The 12,090-nt window shown below is 39.2% G+C and overlaps 1 long non-coding RNA gene across 1 annotated transcript; it reads left to right on the forward strand.

The window, feature by feature from the left end:
- Nucleotides 1–259: 259 nt before the first annotated feature.
- LOC120462479 (uncharacterized) lies at nucleotides 260–5,000 on the forward strand. Its single transcript, XR_016147484.1, has 6 exons — nucleotides 260–370; nucleotides 462–517; nucleotides 927–992; nucleotides 1,291–1,346; nucleotides 1,440–1,509; nucleotides 4,850–5,000. It is a non-coding gene; the product is annotated as an uncharacterized LOC120462479 (long non-coding RNA).
- Nucleotides 5,001–12,090: the final 7,090 nt, after the last annotated feature.

The following is a 12,090-nucleotide window of genomic DNA, read 5'->3' on the forward strand; positions in this document are numbered from 1 at the left end:
GATCTATCCGGAGCTCCCGAGAAGAAAAAACGCCTTCGTTCATTCATTAAGGGATGGGAGAGAAAAAATCTAAAGAAAAATCAAAGTGATGGTATAAAAATAAAGCATTTTTCATACAACTCATACAACTACACAATGAGTTTTAAATTCATAATTTAAAATTAATAATAGGCCTAAATACTTTAAATTGTCATATATAATGCTACATGTTTATTTAAATGCCGCTTGCCTTTTAAAGTGTTCTGTTAATGCGCGTGCGCGTAAACATTCAGTCACATTCAGGAGCGCGCGCGATCAGATGAAAACAAGGAAACATCAACTGACAAACTGCAAAAATAACTTCTCGCGCTGTTGATTTCGCTGCTTTCAGGTAAGTTTACTTAACATATAATAAATACAAATGTCCCTGACACCTTTCTTATGTGTAATTAATACACTTCTGTTGAATATTTACTTTATAGAAATGGTTTTGTGTCTTCGAAAAAGTCCGTTAGCATCACAACCGTTTTAAGAAGAGGTAGCTGCTAAGTTAAGTTAACGTTGCACTGGACCTCTCGTTTTATATAAGTTTGGGGGGTTTTAACTACATCTTTGTGTTGATAACAGTTTTTGATAGTTTTGTTTTGCTGAAAATTTGTCAATGGGTGATTTGAAGTAAGCTAATTTATTTAACCTAAAATAATTCACTGTAACGTTACTGTTAATCAGTGACGTCACTCACAACAAAGGGGGGAATTATTTTTTAATCATGATAATAACTCCATATGATTTATTTCACAATATATATTACCCTAAGATTATGTATATTAACTGCATTTCATCTCTGCTCGGTGCTCTAGCGTGCTTCATTGTAATAAACCCTATGTTCTATTGTAAATCCTATGTAACCTTGTTGGCTCTGTGACACATTGCATGTTATGTTCTAGAAGATCTTGCTGGTGGCCTGTTGCACGCCCTGTCCAAGAAAATCTCCACGGCTATGAACTCAACTAGTAAGCAAAACCTCAAACATACAGTGCACTACGGTTCAAAATTTGGGGGACTGTGGGATTTATGCTTTTGAATGAAGTCTCTCACTTTAAAATTATTAACCCCAGTTTTTTTCAGTGAGACTGTCCTTGAGAAACCTGTAGGCTAAATAATCAGCTAATATAATATAATGTTATTATATACATTATAATGTTATAATAGCAAATATAATGTTATAATAGTCATAGTTATAATAATTAATTTAACTATTATGATAACAGGATATCATGGTCATTGGTATATTTTATTTTATTTCTCTAGGTGTGTTTTTAATTATGTTGGCCAATGAGACAGACACCATACTGTCCAACTCAAAGGTATTTATTTATTTTTATGTATTTTTTACTGATAAATACTGAAATTCTTTAATTCAGGGGATCGTAAAGTAATGGCTATGCTCTTGTTACCAGATGAGATATAATCGTTTGCCCCTGTGATTCTTCAGGACAAGATCTTGATCCACATTCAGACATGAAGAAGGTGAGTTTCGCAAAAGCTGCCACTATCACTAATCAAGAGACAGAACACAACAGGCCTTCATCCATATGAACTCACCCATATGTAGGGATGGGTACCGAAACCCGGTGTTAAACATTAAACGGGCCCTGGGGTTCTGTTGTCAAGCCGCCTTCTCAAGTCTGCAGTGTGACCAGTTGATGTAAGATGCTGCTGACGTGTGTATGTATTCGGGTTCAAATAAATATGGCTGGGCATAAAAATGCAAGTCTTTACCTTAGACATCCTTAGAACAAAGAATTTTTTGTTTACAGCATGTCTCCCTCAGACTAACCGAAGCTCAGGCACACCAGACATACGTCAGCAGCGTCTTACGTCAGGAGCGGCACTGAATGCGGATCAACAACAGAACTGGAAGACAATACAATGCTGAATAAAGTCGTAGTTTTTGTTATTTTTGGACCAAAATGTATTTTCGATGCTTCAAAACATTCAAACTAACCCATTGATGTCACATCGACTACTTTGATGATGTCTTTATTTCCTTTCTGGACAAGGACAGTATACCGTACATACATTTACAATGGAGGAACAGAAAGCTCTCAGGTTAAATCTAAAATATCTTAAACTGTGTTCCGAAAATGAACGGATGTCTTACGGGCTTGGGACGACACGAGGGAGAGTCATTAATTACATAATTTTACCCTAAGGCTTAACCCTTTAAGGCTTAATTCTATAAAGTTTGTCATTTCCGTGAACGAATCGACACTAAATAGAGACTGGCAGTATAAACACACACACCACTGCCACTGCAATTTTTTTTATTACGGACGAAAGTTTTGTTGACAGTGTGCAAGTGTGATTGACATAACGTGAGGTCGATTTTTTTATTCTTATTTTTATAAACATGACTCACACTTTACAGACTCATATCGTGTGTATGTTCCCTGGTGTCCATTAGATGTCCTCTTTCTGTGACCTTCACATTTGGAACTACATTCCCCACAATCTTTGTCTGCGCTCATCACTGTTCATTCCACTCAGCTGTTCCCCATCATGATTGTCATGTTCTGTGTGTATAAATACCCTGCCTGTTTAGTGCTTGCCTCAGCAGCCTCTTCCGGAGGCCGATCCAGAGACTGTTCACGTCATGTCTGCCCAGCCAGAGACTGTTCACGTCGTTCAGGAGACTGTTCACGGATCAGGAGATGGCCATTCTCTGGGCCGCGGGGTCACTGGCTGACTATTTGGAGCGTCTGGCTTGGATCCAGGAGAGGCCTTTCAGACCTTTTGTGTCCGTGGTTCCTTAGCCGGAGCCAGTGTCTGCCTGTTCCTTATCTGAAGCCAGTGTCTGCCTGTTCCTGAGCCGGAGCCAGTGTCTGCCGTTCCTGAGCTGGAGCCAGTGTTTGCTGTTCCTGAGCCGGAGCCAGTGTCTGCCTGTTCCTGAGCCGGAGCCAGTGTCTGCCTGTTCCTTATCTGAAGCCAGTGTCTGCCTGTTCCTGAGCCGGAGCCAGTGTCTGCCGTTCCTGAGCCGGAGCCAGTGTCTGCCTGTTCCTGAGCCGGAGCCAGTGCCTGCTGTTCCTGAGCTGGAGCCAGTGTCTGCCGTTCCTGAGCCGGAGCCAGTGTCTGCCTGTTCCTGAGCCGGAGCCAGTGTCTGCCTGTTCCTGAGCCGGAGCCAGTGTCTGCCTGTTCCTGAGCCGGAGCCAGTGTCTGTCTGTTCCTGAGCCGGAGCCAGTGCCTGCTGTTCCTGAGCTGGAGCCAGTGTCTGCCTGTTCCTGAGCCGGAGCCAGTGCCTGCTGTTCCTGAGCTGGAGCCAGTGTCTGCCGTTCCTGAGCCGGAGCCAGTGTCTGCCTGTTCCTGAGCCGGAGCCAGTGTCTGCCTGTTCCTGAGCCGAAGCCAGTGTCTGCCTGTTCCTGAGCCGAAGCCAGTGTCTGCCGTTCCTGAGCCGGAGCCAGTGTCTGCCGTTCCTGAGCCGGAGCCAGTGTCTGCCTGTTCCTGAGCTGGAGCCAGTGTCATCTGTTCCTGAGCTGGAGCCAGTGTCATCTGTTCCTGAGCTGGAGCCAGTGTCTGCTGTTCCTGAGCTGGAGCCAGTGTCTGCCTGTTCCTGAGCCGGAGCCAGTGTCTGCCTGTTCCTGAGCCGGAGCCAGTGTCTGCCTGTTCCTGAGCTGGAGCCAGTGTTTGCTGTTCCTGAGCTGGAGCCAGTGTTTGCTGTTCCTGAGCTGGAGTCAGTGTCGTCTGTTCCTGAGCCGGAGCCAGTGTCTGCTGTTCCTGAGCCGGAGCCAGTGTCTGCTGTTCCTGAGCTGGAGCCAGTGTCTGCCTGTTCCTGAGCCGGAGCCAGTGTCTGCCTGTTCCTGAGCTGGAGCCAGTGTTTGCTGTTCCTGAGCTGGAGCCAGTGTTTGCTGTTCCTGAGCTGGAGTCAGTGTCGTCTGTTCCTGAGCCGGAGCCAGTGTCTGCTGTTCCTGAGCCGGAGCCAGTGTCTGCCGTTCCTGAGCTGGAGCCAGTGTCTGCTGTTCCTGAGCTGGAGCCAGTGTCTGCCTGTTCCTGAGCCGGAGCCAGTGTCTGCCTGTTCCTGAGCCGGAGCCAGTGTTTGCTGTTCCTGAGCTGGAGCCAGTGTTTGCTGTTCCTGAGCTGGAGCCAGTGTCGTCTGTTCCTGAGCCGGAGCCAGTGTCTGCTGTTCCTGAGCCGGAGCCAGTGTCTGCTGTTCCTGAACTGGAGCCAGTGGCGTCTAGGGCTTGGTATTGTCAAGGGCATCCCGATACGCATCACGATACATGGGTCATGATACGATAGATACCACAATACAATACAATACGATACATATTACGATATATTGCAATATTTATATTTTTTACCTCCTACAACCGGAAAAAAAGTACTGGAAGACAATACAGTACATTACAATTCATTGCACTCAGCTGTTCGCCATCATGATTGTCATGTTCTGTGTGTATAAATACCCTGCCTGTTTAGTGTTTGTTACGGAGTTATTGTATATTGTCCCCACATTTCCATTGTCTTTGAGCCTGTTTCTAGTATTTGTCTTATGTTTTTGGATTGCGTTTTTGGATTTTGACCTTTGTCTGGACTGGATTGTGAGTACGGATTATCCTAATAAATTTACTGCAATTGAATCTCTCTCTCCTGTGTGTGTGATCGTGACACACAGACCTAATTTCAACGCAAACAATAGGTTTTGTTGCTTTCCACAAACTATGCTGTCAAAAAAATTACATTTATTTTTAGATAATGGCCAAAAGTATTTGAGCAATTGTATGATGGGAGTTAAATTAATTTGTTTACTCATAAGGTTTGCCTTCAGATAAATGTGAGAAGATGGTTAATACTTGTGCTCTCTCTTCCCCAGGGCCATGCTCAGACCAGCACTCCTGGCATCTCAACACCCAAGATGGTGCTTAAAGGGATACTCCACTTTTTTTGGTAATATGTTCATTTTACAACTCCCCCAGAGTTAAACTGTTGAGTTTTACCTTTTTTGAATCCATTCAGCCGATCTCCGGTTCTGGCGGTACTACTTTTAGCATAGCTTAGCATACATCATTGAAGTGCACTAGACCATTAGCATTTCTCCCCAAAAAAATTACCAAAGTGTTTCGATATTTTTCCTATTTAAAACTTAACTCTTCTGTATTTACATCGTGCACTAAGACAGACAGAAAAAGTAAAGTTGCGATTTTCTAGGCTGATATGACTAGGAACTATTCTCTCATTCCTGCGTAATAATCAGGAAACTTCACTGCCGTACCATGAGTGCAGCAGGCGCAATGACTACACAAACTTAGTCCCGGTCATGTTAGACGCTGGGGACTATTTTCAAGCACTGCGTCATAACATTACGCCTGCTGCACTCATGGTACGGCAGTGAAGTTTCCTGATTATTACGCAGGAATGAGAGTATAGTTCCTAGTCATATCAGCCTAGAAAATCGCAACTTTACATTTTCCGTCAGTTTTAATGCACGATGTAACAACAAAAGAGTCAAGTTTTAAACAGGAAAAATATCTAAACACTTTGGTAATTTTTTTCTGAGAAATGCTAATGGTCTTGTCCTCTTCAATGATTTATGCTAAGCTATGCTAAAAGTGCTACTGCCAGAACCGGAGATCGGCTGAATGGATTCAAAAAAGTTAAAACTCAACAGTTTAACTCTGGAGGAGTTGTAAAATGAGCCTATTTCCAAAAAAAGTGGAGTATCCCTTTAAAGGCTGCAGGGAAGGTCATCCAATGCAGTATGACCACATTGTGCTCACTATGGATGGGCAGGTAATCACAGAAGAGAGCGAGGACATCTTGATGGGATTGGGTCTCGTCCTGTGTGTTTTATTTTGTGTTTGGGATCCAGTATCCTAAAGGACTCAAGAAGACACTGACCTTTTTGGAGTGTGTTACATTGAAACTGAAAGATGCAGCCAGACTTCCTGTCACAAAAATTAGACTTTAGGACTCAATAATCTCTTTCTGGATGGCCAGTTCAAGAAAACAAGCACGTTTACACTGATGCATGATGTAAATACATGATGTAAATATATTAAATGGGTTAATATTTATTGTGAATATTCAATTGCATTCTGTTTTAATTTTTTCATGAAATATAATATTCTATTAATTGTTATAAGTCTTAATTAATTTGTACTTTCTGTCTTGTGTTCAAATTTGTACATGACTATATTAAATAAATATTTAAAGAAGAATAATAGGTTGTGTCTGTGTTGTGAAATGGGATTAAAGTAGTAAAGTATAATAATAATAATTTCAAACATACATATCTACATACATATACATACCGAAATCATGTCTAAAAAGGTTCAAAATGGAACCCATGCGGTTCATTAATGCACCTTTAAGGGAAGGTTCCAATTAGAACCTTTTCAAAAAGGTTCAAAAATGAACCTTAAGGTTCCCCCACAGTTGCAATTTCCAGGAACCTCAAAAGGTTCATTTTTGAACCTTTCTTCTTAGAGTGTAGTGTGTATATATGAATAAATAATGTAGTTAGCAAGTATTTAATCATATTTATGAGAGGAGCATGCTGAGAACTTTTGATTGGTCGGCTCCTCAACCGTAGAGATAACACAACCGAGGCTGCAGTTTCAGGACTCAGCATAGTCTCGATGGGACTGACAGGAAGAACGAAAGACTCAGACCTGGCCGATCCCGAACTCCAGACTCGAGAGATGAACTAATCATTTTGTATATCACACACGGCACGGTCCAGCAGACAGCACAGATCAGAGTCAGACACTGACGAGTCAACAACTAACGACACGAGATGAGTCTCCAGAATAGGGCTGGGCGATATATCGAACGATATTGAATGCGCATCTCATCAGTAAAGCCGGTTCCTTGATTAGCAGTAAATCACCTTCACCTGCTTTCAGATGGAGCGGCATTCACTACAAAGAGCCGTAGTTCACTGACAAGCTGAGCCAAATCGCGTTATCGAGGACATATCGATATCGATATTTAATGCGATATGGCTCAGCTGGTCAGTGAACTACGGCTCTTCGTCACGACAAAATATCCCGTGTTAAACTAACACACCTGGGAGTGTATATGAGTCCACACTCAAGAGTGTTAAAGTTAATGAAATAATTAAGTGATTAAATGAGTGATGATTGAGCATTATTGAAGACACCTAAAGCAGAATCACAAGGAAAAAAATCTAAAATTTTAAGCCACCGTTATGGAGATGAGTGTTTGCTTTAGTTGGGCTCTTCACCCTTATATTATTAACTTTATATTTTTATTTGCTGTTGCATCTGAGTTATATCTATCAGATGAACAATAATAAAATGATTGTGGTCATATAATGACATTTATCATTTAAAATTTATGTACTTATATATATATATATATATATATATATAATAATAATGTTTATTTATAAAATTTATAACATATAATTTATTCTGTTGCTTAGTGTATGACTTAGATTCTGATTAAATGTCCAGAATGTTAAATATAATAGACAGTTTTCTCAAAAGTTACTTAAAAGAAAAAAACCCTTCCTTTAGGCACACACAGACCTCAAGATTATTGATCTCTGTGTTTCTAAATAAGCATGAAAGTGATTGGATCAGAATAATATTTCTGTTAAAAGAAAAAAAATACAGATATGCAGTACAATGACTAAAATCTTGCTAACAAGTTATGCCAAATTATCTGAAAAATTTCATTTTATAGATCACAGCATGATTATGTTAAAACATAACCAACACTATAAGATCAAAGATGTCTTATTTGTCTTATACACACATAATTTAAAGTGAAAGTAAAAGTGTCAAGAGCCCAACTAAAGCAAACACTGATCTCCATAACGGTGGCTTACAATTTGTGATTTTGTCCGTCAGCGATTCTGCTTGTGATCATCAGGTGTCTTCAATAATGCTCAATCATCACTAAATTAATCACTTAATTATCTCATTAACTTTCACACTCATATCGTCCATTTGAAGGCATGTGAAGGTGATTTACTGCTAATCAAGGAACCGGCTTTACTGATTAGATGCGCATAACAATATCGTGCGATATATCGCCCAGCTCTAGAACAAACCTGATAAATATGAAGTTGCAAAAGAATGAACGTCTCGGATCAGGAGGTGAGGTGAACTAACAGAATCAGACGGCAATAGCCTGAACTTGAGACCCAGCAACTAATCAATTAATACAACATTTCAGATTTGCTTGTGTGACAATTCGCGTCACATTCGCGGCAGAATAATGTCTGTCTCCTGCGCGAGAGGAGAGGAGGAGAGAAGAAAGGTGGCAAATGTCATTTAAGTCGTAAGTTAATTCGTAGAGGTGTGCGGTCAGGGGATTTCTGGATAATCCGTAACGTTAATTCGTTTGTAATTATAAAACGAAAATACCGTTTTTCTGTTTTTTGTTTCAAATAGAAAAACCAAATAACCGTTTTTGGTGTCAGAATCAAAAAACGAAAAACCAATTAAAAACTGCACGTTTTTTTGTTTTTGGAAATAATTTTATCGTTATTTCCTTTTGAAGAAAGAATGAATTGAGTCTTGAACTTCTCTGTCAATTCGTTTTTCGTTTATAAACCAAAAACGGAAGTCACGTGGTCCATTCCTTATTTGGAAGCAAATGTAACCGGAAACACTTTCAAAATAAAAGTAACTACAGTTAGCGAGATGATTGTAGACTCAAACTGAACTAATATAACTTGTTTTAGTACAACTAAAGTAGCACTGGTTGTGAATAAGACTTTAGTTAACTGAAATAAAAATTAAAACTAATAAAATAATAACTCTGGCTGTCAGGGAGAATTAAACATTTGTAAGAGCATTGGTGAATAGGGCCTACAGCTATGTATGCTATGAGCAGGGCTCTGCATTGCAACTCTTTCACTAGCATATATGGCCTAACATGTTTTACAAGCATAGTGGGTGAGTGAAGACTAAAACCTACTGTAAATGTTAAAAGGTTTATATTATACTTTTATACATTTATAGTTCCTCCTCCAGATTGTGGTTATTAGCCTCTGCAGTGGACAGATGTAGATTTAGCCAGAGTCAGGATGTCATTGTGCAAATACAGCCTCCTCCTGAGAGCAACACATTCCCCTTGTAGTGTTTTACATCTGCTTTACTGAAGTTAAAGATAATAAATAATGCTCTCCAATCTTTTTTTACATAAAGTGTGGTGTTGGTTGTGTGTGCAAGTGAAAGAGTAGCAATGCAGAGCCATGCTTCACTGTACCGTTGTACATTATGATGTACATTTGTAATTAAAGTCATAAACTGGCATCATCCAATTCCACAAAAGTAGTGCCACAAAATCCACAAAGATGTGGCTTAACATAAACCATACATATCTGAAAGTGACAACAAGGCCCTTTTATGGTGCCAGAGGAATGAGTGGTGTTCTGCTTTGTCCTGTCCAGCATTTATTTGAAGAGAGAGTGACGGTAGGTGAAGGGGCCAGTCCTGCTACTATCATCAGTCCTTAACCCTGCACACAGTGCACAGGCTCACATCCTCCAGGTATTGGGGAGGCCCTGACACGAGGACCAGGGAGAAAAACTAAATGCTAAAAAAATAAAAGTAAAAAACTAAACACTTTTATTTTACTTTACACAAGTACCAAAACAAGTACAGAGCACTGCCTTTACCCGGTGGTTCACCAAACAGAATTAAACCCCCAAAAAAGCGCTATAGATCTGAAAGTCCCAGCTCATTTTTGACCGAGTGGGTTTCACACACAAGTAGGTCTACATAACTAATGAGAACTACAAGCTGGATTAACCCTTGTGCATCCTTATGGACATTTTTGTCCTTTTCAGTTTTTTTTATCACTTTACCTGTGTTAATGCTAATTTGGCACAGGTGTGTATTTTTATGGAATTTTACTATTTCACCGCCATTTTCTTAAAAAAAATAATAATAATTTTGCATTAGGTACACAAAATACTCCCTATCAGCACCTTTTGGACAAAAAATGTCCCCATTGAAACCGCAGCTTTTAATCCCAGGGCCATTTAACTATAAAATGATGCAATCTTTGTTAAGAGGCTTTTATTCTGTTGGCAAGGCTCCAAAATGTTTATTTTTACTTTTTTTTTTTTATCAGATGGTGCCAGTTGTCCAGGTTTGGCCTATAAAACAAATATTACTTTATTCCTGTTTTCTGCTTATTAACGATAATTGTGTGGGTGGATGTCAGAGTGTGGTTTGTATGTGTGTAATACATTTTTTTGTGTGTGTGTAGATGTGTTTGTGTACTTGTAATATTTGAGAGAGAAAAACTCATTTGCAAATCTAAAATCCAATCACTGTGTGCACCAGTGGAGTTTTGCTGGCACCCAATGGGGGAAATCTGTTACTGCACCCAAACAAACTCTTACCGAAAGCTCATTTTTTTGAGATAGGCCTATCCAACTCAAATTTGGAACACAAACTATTCAGATGCATGGCTTTGATTTTCTTGCAGTTTTAGAGTGTTACGGCTGGCTCATATACCGCAACATAAAAGAGGCAAACAACAAATGTTTTAACAATAAACCAATTTATTATCAACCAAGCAAACAAATATTAAATAATCAAAAAGAAAGAAAGAAAACCGACTTCTAGGGGAGGGGGAAAACCAACGTGATCTCATGAGAATACGTATGTATTTATACGTAAAGTGTCGTTCTATCATACGTATATATAATTACGTTTTATATGCGCAGAAACGTATAATACTGACGTATTTACAGTACTAAAACGTAAAATATTTACGTATTGACAGCACAAAAACGTAATTTATTTACGTATGAACAAATCCACCGACGTACACATTGTACGTATCACAATTTATGCATATTAATATCGTAGCATTATGTTTTGACTCTGTTGCATTCCACTGTCTTATTAATGAAGTTTTCAGTCGCATTTATTGATATAATACTCATAAATATGAACATTTTGCTCGTTTCGCCTGCATGTTGTTAAACAATACACTATAAAACCTTAAAAATACAGTCTTTAACGTTAGCTACTCGTTCAACCATTTTGTAATAGTTTATTTACCTTGAGACACATAAAGCGTTTTCTCCTATAAAACACAACAAAAAAATCACAAAAGACATCAATTTGATTAGTTTGATGTAATCCAAATCTTTAGAATCCATAGTTGTTTGTAAGAAACAACTCCTAATTCAGCCTCTTATCCAGTCGTGATCTCTCCATTCTCAGCAGCGACCGTACATGTCAAACCCCGCGCTGATGAATTCAAATTCAAAAATTGCGCCCTTGAGAAGCGATACGTCATGTTTTACGGCAGTGATATCAAACGTTCATTGGCTCTTCCCTGCTTCGTCACAGTTTGCGACATGAAGGACTGTGACGGTTGGTTAGTTTAGTTCATTTGAATTTTGAAATGGAGAAGCGCGAACCGAAGCCGGATTAACATTTTCATTATTTAATTTCTGCTCTGTACTTTATACAAAACTATTACAATACTGCCAGAGACAGAGAGAAGACTGCGACTGCAACGCTTCATCATGTGAACGGCTTTTGGTATCGGTTTTCGACATTTTTGCAATAAATAAATTATTGTGATTATACTTGTCTGTTAGTTATGTTTTTCTTAATAATTGTAGTTTGTTACGTAGTTTTAAGGAATTGTTATGGGTAACGTTAGGTTTAGGGGTAGGATTGGTGGCTCAAAATATATTTTAATGTTATATTGTTAATAAAACTACCCTTTCCCAACACCTGTCCGTTACGTTTTATCCTTTTTTATATTAAGTATAAAATGGGTATGTTTAGGTTTGGGATTAGGGTTACGGGATCTTACATTTATGTATAAAATGGTAAAAAGGGAAATTATACAGATATCTGTATGATATAGAATATACGTAAATAGTTTACGTTTTGTAGCTGTAAAAACGTAATAATGTTACGTTTAAATGTTGCAGATACGTCTATATTATACGTTTCAGCACCTATCCAAACGTACTAAAAAGTAAGTTTTTTATCTTTGCAAAAACGTAAAATACCTACGTATTAACAATGAGACCAGGCTGAAAATGTACATATTAGCACATGAAATGTACATATTAGTACCTAAAATGTACATATCAACACT

This window comes from Pimephales promelas, chromosome 2, assembly GCF_988280905.1.
Source record: "Pimephales promelas chromosome 2, fPimPro1.hap1.1, whole genome shotgun sequence".
Lineage (NCBI taxonomy): Eukaryota > Metazoa > Chordata > Actinopteri > Cypriniformes > Leuciscidae > Pimephales > Pimephales promelas.